Source organism: Aethalodelphis obliquidens, unplaced genomic scaffold, assembly GCF_003676395.1.
Source record: "Aethalodelphis obliquidens isolate GAN/ISIS:26980383/991018 unplaced genomic scaffold, ASM367639v1 scaffold31, whole genome shotgun sequence".
Lineage (NCBI taxonomy): Eukaryota > Metazoa > Chordata > Mammalia > Artiodactyla > Delphinidae > Aethalodelphis > Aethalodelphis obliquidens.
In genome coordinates this window covers 21713903-21722567 of record NW_020837975.1, presented here as the reverse complement: position 1 = coordinate 21722567, position 8665 = coordinate 21713903, and positions in this window count along the sequence as shown.

Below are 8665 nucleotides of genomic sequence, written 5' to 3'. Positions count from 1 at the left end.
AAATGTCCACACCAGGACGACTTAGTGTGCAGACACTATAATCACATTACATATAATACCACTGGGGCTTCCTCAGAACCATCCAAAAGATTAAAGAACCGAGACATGTATATGACATAGTTATTGCTAGAATAAAAGGTTTAGATTATCTCTTAATCCCTTAGCATCTGTAGCTGAAATGCATTCTCTGGCATTACAGATAAGAAGAAATGAGTCAAGAAACTTGCTAATTTATAAAATAGTGATTTTTCATAGTCTCCTGTTGGAGCCATATCTGTATAGTTAATCTCAGACAATCGAAGCATTTAATAGATGAGTACTTCTTCCCCATGCCTTTTCATTTCCCTGGGAACCTGTGTTATGATCACATTTCCCATTGAAGTGGGAATTGATGGGTGCTACAATCATTACCAAGTTAAGTTAAACCAATTGTTACTTAAGAGATTAAGGCCAAAGCAGATCCTCCTCTATTTTCAGATAACTACCTCTAATTCTTACTTGGTCAAGAGCAAACATAGCCATGGAATGTCTTAAATATAGTAGAGGACAGAAATAGAGCTTTCTTTTCAGAACTGACAAAAAGGAATAATTCACACTAGAAACTCAATTACTTATGATATCTAAAAACATAATGCGAAGTCCTAGCCATGATCTGGCCATTACAATAGGAGTTAAGGGTAAAGTCCATCAAAGACACTATTTTCACTGGGGTTAGGATATGTAAATTTGGATGGTATTAAAAATATACTCCTTCACCCCATACCAGCAACAATGCTGGAGACAGCTGGTCCAGGGACTGACTTTTGATAACTATTGGAATGGTCAGACCAGGATATAATCTTAGGTCTCACAGAGATCTTTAAAAAGAACTAAACTACACTAATCGAAAACCAGCAATAAATATAAATAGATACATAGGTTAAACACTTAGCTGGTACAAACTTTTTAGCAGTTCTATTATGCTTCATTTCATTTGGGCAGAGACTGACCCTGCATTGTTTTATAAAGTACTGAATTCATATTCTAGGTGTATAGATTTTTTTCCCCAGTGAGCTTGGTTTTCCCCCCTTATATTCCCAGGGTCAGAGTCAGCTTCAGCCCAACCCAGGTGAAATTTTATTTCTGGAGATGCCTACCGAGCTGGACCTCGTGTCCAACCTCAGTGATGGCCATTCTTAATCTGCGGCAAGCCCAAAGAGCTGGGCTGTTTCCTAAACTGTGTGGAAGGCTGTAAGGATGTGTTGGGGCCAGGCTCAAATCCCTGAGAATCCACAAGATCAGCCCTGCATCAGTTCTGGAACTTGTATCTCCCACTGGCTTCTCTGAGCGTCAGAAAACGTGGAACAGCTGAATTAGTCTCCGACCGCTGTCTTGCCACCTTCTCCCATACCTTTTATCCTTGGGCACAGTGCACATTCTAAGTTTGGGTCAGTACTTGCCTGTCTTCTGGGTGGTTGAAAACCTCACAAGTAGGACAATGTTGGACACATGAAGACAACCATTCTCCAAGAACAACATTCTTCAACTGGTGACAGTGCAATTTTGGAAGAGTGGGTTTCTATACTTGAGGTATCAGGGAGTCATAACAAATGAAACTTCTCACAGTTTCTCATCTTCTCATCAAATATGCGGCACTCGTAGAAATAGCCCCAAAGCTCGAGCATCTCTGCAGAAGCCAGAGCAGATGGAAAGCATCACCCTGATCACAGTGGAAAAAATCTGATACCTGTGATTAACTTTACCTGCGCCTCACCTGTGCCTCTCACCCCACCTGCGCCTCTAGCCTCAGATCAGAAAGCTCTTCACACACAGTACTCATGTGATCCCACAACAATTAAGGAACATCATGCTGGGCTTACTGCCAACTTATCCCATTACAGTAGAGATAACACTATCTCTAGAAGGTTCTCACTTCAGCCACAAAGAAAGCCCTTCCCAGATTAAATCCTACTGTGTGTCCCTCCCCACCCCCCAGGCTTTTCCCCATATGCCTTTTTATACAGAGCATATTCCACCAAATCCTAAATTCTTGGGTTCATCATTATCTGCTACCCTCTTACCCTCCTTGTAAAGCAGACTTCCTGGTGCCAGGGACATTAGTGAAACCTTCATCTCAGAAATTTGCTCATCCATCCCCAGGGTTCCCAATTGTTTAACCCAGTGCCATCCAATAGAACATAATGAGAAAGCCACTTATACAATTTTAAATTTTCTAGTAGCCACATTTTTTAAAATTCTATTTATTTTTGGCTGTGTTGGGTCTTCGTTGCTGTGCACAGGCTTTCTCTAGTTGCTGCGAGCGGGGTCTACTCTTTGTTGCAGTGCGCGGGCTTCTTGTTGGGGTGGCTCCTCTTTGCCGCGGAGCACGGGCTCTAGGCATGTGGGCGTGCGGGCTCAGTAGTTGTGGCTCATGGGCTTAGTTGCTCCGCGGCATGTGGGATCTTCCGGGACCAGGGATCAAACCCATGTCCCCTGCATTGGCAGGCAGATTCTTAACCACTGTGCCACCAGAGAAGTCCTGGTAGCCACATTTTTTAAAAGTAAAAAGGAATAAGTGAAATCAATTTTTAAAAGTGTATTGTAAAAATTCACCATTTTAACCATTTTTAACTGTACAATTCAGTGGCATTAAAGTTCTTGCACAATGCTGTGCAACCGTCAGCACTATCCATTTCCAGAACTTTTGCGTCAGCCCAAACAGAAATTCTGTATTCATTAAACACTAACTCTCCACCCCCACTTCCCCTAGCGCCCCGGTAATCTCCATTATACTTTCTGTCTCTATAAATTTGACTATTCATATAAGTGGAATCGTATAATATGTGTCCTTTTGTGGCTGGCTTGTTTCACTTAGCATAATGTTTTCAAGGTTCATCTCTGTAGTAGTGTGTGTCAGAATTTCATTCCTCTTTAAGGCTGAATAATATTTCATTATATATATCGTGTTTTGGTTATTGATTCCTCTGTTGATGGAAATTTGGGTGTGACCATCTTTGGGCTATTATGAATAATGCTGCTATGAACACTGGTATATAAGTATCTGTCTGAGTCCCCATTTTCAGTTCTTTGGGCATATCCCAGAATTAGTGAAACTAATTCTAAAAATATATTTTACTTAAACTAATATATCGAAAATATTACAATTTCAACATGTAATCAGTAGGAAAAAATGAGATACTTTACATTATTTTTACATTATTTTTTTGTATGGGGTTTTCAAAATCCAGCGTATTTCTTCTCAATTCAGATGATACATTTTCAACAAAAAATTGATCTCTGTTTAGATTTCATAAAATATATATTTGAAAAAGTAGATTCACATGCCCACATTGTTCCAAATATACTTTAGAATATGTAAATTAATTAAAATTAAATAGAATTTAAAATTCAGTTCCTTAGTCACATTTCAAGTGCTAAATACCCACGTGTGGCCAGTGGCTCCCATACTGAAGAGTGCAGGTCTAACCAACTGAGTAGAAACGCCTCTTTTTGGTGCTGTACAATCCACTCCATCCTCCCTTACTCAGCCTGCCTCCCACTATTTCCCAACAACTGATCCTGATCATTAACTCGAGAAATATTTATTGAGCCCTGACAATGTGCTAACCACTGGATATAACGGGAAACACATCTATGCATGGAGCCCCAAACCAGGTGGGGCCAGCAGACATTAAAAACAAGTGATTGCATAAATACATATATATATACACACACATATTTATAGTTATAAACCTTATGAAAAAAAGGGTGTGATGACAGGACAAGCAGATGTCAAACAGAATCACATGAATAACAATATCTTAAAATTTTTGATAAGTACCTGGAGAAAAAAAAGATCTGATGGGAGTTATAATAGTGGGCTTTATGTAGAAGAGAAGCTTCTCAGAGGAAGCAACTTGAAGCTGAGAAGGAAGGACAGATGAGCTGGGGAACGAGGTATAGAAGAGGGACAGGGTAGTAAAGTGACAGGCAGAGGGTCAGCATGTGTGAAAGGCCTGGGGTGAGAAAAAGTTTCGTCTCTGAGAAACAGAGATGAGTAGAATGTTGCAAGTGTAGACAGCCGGGCCCCCAATGGGTACATAAGCAGGACTCAGTGTAGACAGTGGGGAGGCTGGGCAGGTAAGCAGGACCCAGTTTATGCAGGTTTTTATATCATAGTAAGGATTTGGGATTTTGTACCAAATGCAACAGGAAAGCTATTAAAGAACAGTTAAGAATGTTGGGCTGGCATTTCTTTTAAAGGCCACTTTGACTGGTGAAGAAAATTCCTGACTCTGCAGCTTGGCTCTTAAAAGGGCCCTTCTTTCCTTCTTCAGCCTTTTGACCTACGCTGCTTGGTCAAAGCTGAACCATAATTCTTAGCTTGTATTTATCTACTGTCATTGTATGTACTGCCTTCCTTCACTGTTATTCATACACTCAGGTCACTAATGCACCTCACCCTAACTGTAATCTTTTCCAGCAGGTGGAAAAGCTTCTCACCCATCTTTGTGTGTCCACAGCCTGGAGTATGGAGCAGACAGACCCAGTCAATCTGTTAAATTGGATTGAGGTCAAAGTCTAATCATAGTTTGCTACTTTCTCCTTCCAAAAAGCATTCTGTGACCTAATTAACTCTTTGATCCAACTTTTCTGTACTCTGCTTGCCACAAAGAATGAAGTCCCTGAACAAGACCTGGGCAGCCCTCCAGCATCCCGGCAGGCAATACTTAATTACAAAAAGGGGTTTTGTTTCAGGTCAGGCTAGGGTTACAAAAGACATCAGCCCATATGTGACCTAGCATTTCAGAGCTTCAAGGAACTCTCCTTCTACCCTTCAAAGTTCTGGCATGAAAACTATGTACTTGACAGAGTTCTCAAGAAATACAAACCCATCTCCAAGAAGTGCTTGCACACGGGGCTAGATGCACCATCCTTAGCTAAGGGTGCCAAAAGCATTAGATTCCTTTCTACCTTCCATTTATTGTGGATTCCATGATCCGGGGGTAAGAAGTGTGGAAAGGGCCCAAACTCTGCGATACACAAACTGTGATCTTGGCCAGATTAATCTCTGAACCTGTTCTGACATCTAAAGCAGGTGATAATACCTATTACTACAGACTGGTTAGGGGGACTAGGTGAGAAGTGAAAATATCTAGCAGCAGTTTGCGGTCAAACTGTTTTCTGTGCCTTACGGTTTTGGGAGGGGGCAGAAGGGAGGGGGAGGAAGAAGGGAGTGACCTCTGCCACCAACAGAAAAGCCACTAGGTTTCCTCTTAATCCTTCCTGATGAATAAGACATTATGGTAGATAGCGCAGAAGAAAAAACAAAAGCCCATTTATGAAACATAGTAGGACAGATATTTTCAATATCACACAATTTTTGAAGATACAAAGAGTAAATATAATTTTACCTCTACAGAAGCAGCCTTTTGTTTTATCCCCACCCTCGGCAGCCTGGACAAGCATTAACAAAGTCTACCACTGCGGGGTAATTCCCGGATTATAAAAGATGACTGCGAGAGATGAGTAAGGACTTCAGGCTTCTCTCCACAGCCCTTCCCTAGCATCGCACTTGGGCTGAGCTGTCCAGAGCCACATTTTCCTGCTGCTTCATCTTCCCCTTTTCTCCTGCCCCACCCAGTTCCACCCAGGGCGCGGCTCGGGACCGGGAGCTTCCTACGCGCCAATCTGGATGCTCTGGGCTCTAGGTCCGAGGGGAGTGGGACCACTGCAGTCAAGACCACTTTCCATTCTTCCCGACCACCCTCAGATCCCAGGACTCCTCCGTCCGGCCCGCACAGCTCTCCGACCCCTCGCCCGGCGTCTCCCCACCCTCACCCAAGTGCACGCCGGGTCAGCGCGAGGCCGAGGCAGGTCACTGCCCGGGACTGACCCAGGCCGGGCCCGAGCCCGGGGCCGGGAAGGGATGAGCGTGTGCCCGGCGCGGCCCCGCCCCATCGCCAGATGCGGAGCTGTGGGTGCGCGGTGATTGGCGGGCACGGCCGCTGGATGAATGGGGTGACCGCAGCGGGGGAGCGGGGCGGGGCCGCGGAGGGCGCAGGGTGGTGGAGCGCAGCCGGGCGCGGGGCCGGAGTGGCACCGCCCTGCGCCGCAGGCGGTTAACGGTCCCCACGCCCTGAGAGTGGAGGAGGGGTCCGGGGGGCGGGCTGTGGTCCCAGGGCCCGGCGTGGCTGTAGGGCCCGGAAGTGATGGGGGCCCCGGAGGTGTTGAGGTCCAGACTCGGGCGCGGGAGGTTGGAGTAGGGGAGGAAAAGCCGCGCCCGCCCCTCCGGCCGGCGCAAAGGGCGTCCCCACCCCATGAGGATCCCTCCTGGGCTCTCGGAGCCTGTTGGTGCAAAGATGGCCCGGAGCTCTTCGGAGGACGAGCTATGACAGGAATCCATGTCCGGACACGCAGCTTTTTTCCATCCCTCGACCAGCACCCTTTTTTGACTTCGCATTTTACATTGGGTCATCCAGCAAATATCTGTTGAGCGCATACTTTATGACTGGCACACCCCAGTGAACAAGGCGGACTTGTTTCTGCCATCACGAAGTCTAAAGCCTAATTGGGAAGGTAGGGATAAAAATAGCAAGCGAAACAGTCGCAGATTGTGTCAAGTGCTGTGAATTGAGCGTAAACTAGTGGCTGAGGGAAAGGAGGTGAGGAACTGATTTTAGCCGGGGTAATAGGGGAGACCTATCTGAAAAGGTGACTTTTAAGTTGAGACCTGGAAAAGGGGAGGTGGGCAGTTTTAAGTGGAGGGTATAGCCTTTGCAAAGGCCCTGCTGCCTCAAAACCCTTTTCTCAACCTCTCCAATACCTGAATTCCTGGGGCACCTTTTTCTGCACTTCTTAAGGTACATCACTTTTTTACCAAGTATTGTAGTTTTATTATCTCAATTCCTGGCACACACCAGGTCCCCAAAGAACATTCAGGAAATATCAACGTAGCATTAACTGACTTGCAGATACCCGGCTAGGTGCCCAGGTAAATTTAAGAAGTGAATAGACTATTCATGAATGTTGCCTGAATATTCATTTTGTCTTTTTTGTGCTTCTCCTATACACTCACTGTATAGGAGTGTATAGGAGTGTATATATTTTGTGCTACTCACTGTAGCACCCTTTATCCCTAGTCTTTGGGAATTTTTCTTAATTTATTTAACCAGAACGCAACTTCCCAGGTTTTCACACTTTCAGAGCTTAGTGACTTCTTTTTTAAAATTATTTATTTTTGGCTGCGTTGCGTCTTCGTTGCTGTGCGCGGGGTTTTTTCTCTAGTTGCAGCTAGCGAGAGCTACTCTTCATTGCCGTGCACGGGCTTCTCATCGCGGTGGCTTCTCTTGTTGTGGAGCACAGGCTCTAGAGCACAGGCTCAGTAGTTGTGGCGCACGGGCTTAGTTGCTCCGCGGCATGTGGGATCTTCCTGGACCAGGGCTCAAACCCATGTCTCCTGCAATGGCAGGCAGATTCTTAACCACTGTGCCACCAGGGAAGACCCTTTTTCTTATATAAATTTATTTTATTTTTTGGCTGCATTGGGCCTTTGCTGCTGTGCGCAGGCTTTTCTCTGGTTGCGGAGAGCAGGGGCCACTCTTCCTTGCAGTGCGTGGACTTCTCATTGCGGTGGCTTCTCTTGTTGCGGAGCACGGGCTCCAGGTGCGTGGGCTTCAGTAGTTGTGGCACGCGGGCTCTAGAGCGCAGGCTCAGTAGTTGTGGCGCATGGGCTTAGTTGCTCCGCGGCATGTGAGATCTTCCTGGACCAGGGCTCGAACCCGTGTCCCCTGCATTGGCAGGCGGATTGTTGACCACTGCGCCACCAGGGAAGTCCGCCACAACATTTTTAACTCAAAGCTTCTGTAGGTGAGGAATCGGGGCATCACTTACTTAGGTGGGTTCTCTGTTCCAGGGTTTCTCATGGACTAGAGTCAAGATGCCCACTGGGCCTGTAGTCATTTCAAGGCTGCTCTGGGTAAGGATCCACTTTGTTGGCAGGATTCTGTTCCTTGTAGGCTGTCATATTGAGGACCTCAGTTCCTAGCAGTCTATTGGCAAGAAGCCACCCTTAGTTTCTTGTTGTGAGCCCCTCCAACATGGCACCTTGCTTCATCAAAGCATGCAAGTCAAGAAGCTATATGGAGAGAGCCAATAAGATAGAAGTCACTTCTTTTCTACCTAATCTTGTAAATGTCATTCCATCATTTTTTCCCCATGATTTCTGCCATGTTCTATCTATTAGGAGCAAGTTACCAGGTCTAATCCATGGACATGAAGATCAGGTGCCAGAGATCATTGGTGGCACTTTCAGAAGCTGCCTACTGCATTATTAAAGAACATTAAACTGCTGAAGTAAACTTGGGGCTCCAAAAGCCTTTCATGCATACCCTGAAACAGCCTACTATGTTTTATTTGCCATCCTTATCATGAAGAAAGTAAATGGTCTTTGAAAATCTGATTCAATAAACATTCATTGAATGCCTACTACGTATCTGGTATAGCATAATGCTAGAGGAACAAAGATAAATGACACATCTTCCAGCCTTGAGTTGGGGAAGAGAAAAGCAAATAATTACAACATTAATATCACAAGTGATAAAACAAAGGCCTGTACAGAGTGCTCTGGTTACAGGGAGAATAGGAAAGAAACATTCTGTTCTAGGTTACATTCAGAAAGTAAAAA